Genomic DNA, 2121 nt, shown 5'->3' with positions numbered 1-2121 from the left:
TAGCAGCCATAAGCTAAAATGCACTTATTTAGCAGGGAGAGAATCAGATGCTGAATAGTCTGGAAACCATGCAGGTGAGGGACTGTTCAGAAGCCTGGCCTCCCTTAGCCTTTTCCCCTCTTCTTTGCCCCTTCTCTCCTCTCCTTTTCTTTCTCCTGTCTTTCCCTAAAGCTATTTCACAAGATAGTGATGTTTCAATTTGGTTCTTTGATGCTGGTACTATTTCCCTACATACACTAAACACCATACTTCCTTACGGCCCCTTTCGCTTCTCCTTGTTTTTGGGCTTACTCACTTACAACTAGCAGGACTGGACCACAGTAAGTCCCCCACCTCCACATTTCATTTAAGGAAGGGCCTCATGATCCTGGGAAAGGAAACAGAATATGAGTTAACCAGCACAGACTCTCAAGCCAAAGCCTTATGAAAAAAGGCCTATGTACAAAAGGAGCAATTCTAATAAAGCTATAAAATGAACTTCTTTAGTCCCCCTAATGCTCACTGGCATTAGACATGGGAATCTGAGCACGGGTCCTCATGGGTGGGCTGAAAGTGCACCTGTAACACACTAATCTAGGATGCTTAAATATATCAGGTTCCTATTTAACAAGAAAAGGAATGGGGGAGTCTGTTAATACAAAATCTGAACATAGAACATCACCGCCTGAATGATTAAACCTATTTCAGAGGGCTGAAATACTAATGACTCCAATTTGTCAAAACATAGGAGTTTTAATGGGGGGCAGGAAGGGTTGGCAGTGGTATGCAGCATAGGAATCAACAACTGCATGTTTTAAAGCAAAACATAAAAGCTCTATCCGGCTGAATTTTTCAGAATTGCTATAGGAAATTAAGTGTAATTGACTGATGTGATCTAATGTAATAGAAATGGGACTGAGTGCTTAGTTTCCTCCCAGTTAAAACAAGTAAATAAAATGAGTTGGCAGTGCACAAAATGCTTATGGTGTGTAACTGTTCACATAAGTTGGCTATATCCTTGATTTAAACTTCTGTAAATACAAATTTCTATAGCAGAAGATGACAGGGAAGGAAGAAGGAAATGAAAGGAAAAAGAGAGGAGGAGGTAATAGGAAAGAGGAAGGACAGATTGAAAAGATAGGGAGAGAAGGAAAAGAAGAAAAGGGGAAAAAGAGGAGAAAAGAGGTATAGAAACTGAGGAGAAATAAATGTAAATAGGAAAATACAGAAAATGGGAGGGAGAGAGAGAAGATGCAAATATTTGAGTGACTACAATGCATTTGTAGTCACAAAAATCTTTGAATGAGAAATGAAAAATCACTATTTTTTAAATTGTGGTCACCAATAAAAATACCCTTATAGCTGCTGATGGATTAGACAGGGTGAAGGGAGAGAGGAATGTTAAATCTTCATGGGTTCTTGATCCAAAAGTCTCTCTCAGTGTCCATTCATCTCTTGCCAGGCACCTTTGCTCTGAGTTGAGGGGCTAGGCAAGCACAGCACCACTGCTACTTGAATGTCCACAGCAACTTTATTCGTAATAGCCCCAAACTGTAAACATTTCAAATGCCCATCAACTGGTGAATAACAGACTACTGATACGGTAACAAACATAAATGAATCTTAAAGACATTATGCCACGTGAAAGAAGCCATGCTTGAAAGGCTGTATGTTGCATGATTCCACTTATATGGTATTCTAGAAAAGGCTAACTATAGGTATGAAGAACAAATCAGTGGTTGCCAGGGCCCAGCATTGGGAGAACAGGATTTCTGCAAAAGGGAACGAGGGAACTTTGGGGGGGGTAAAAGAAATGTTTTTTATCTTGATTGTGGTGGTGGTTACATGTCACATTTGTCACATTTGTCACAACTTGTAAAACTGTATGTTTACCATTGGTGAGTTCTCAATAATGTCTGATAAAAACAAAAAGTTTGAAAAAAATTTGTCCAAGGTCAACCTACTAATAAGTGGTGCTGCCCCAGTTTTTTTCCCCTTATATTTCAGGAGGAGCAGTGTATAGAAAGCAGATATTTGGGGGTCCGAAGCAGAGATTTAAAAATGTTTGTTCACAGAATTTCTTTATATTATTCATCAAGTTGAAATTCTTCACTCTGGTATTCAAGGTCTTCCACAATCTGA

This window comes from Callorhinus ursinus, unplaced genomic scaffold, assembly GCF_003265705.2.
Source record: "Callorhinus ursinus isolate GAN/ISIS: 27379988/994484 unplaced genomic scaffold, GSC_fseal_2.0 scaffold33, whole genome shotgun sequence".
NCBI classification, from domain to species: Eukaryota; Metazoa; Chordata; class Mammalia; order Carnivora; family Otariidae; genus Callorhinus; species Callorhinus ursinus.
Note: the sequence above shows the minus strand (reverse complement) of the source record.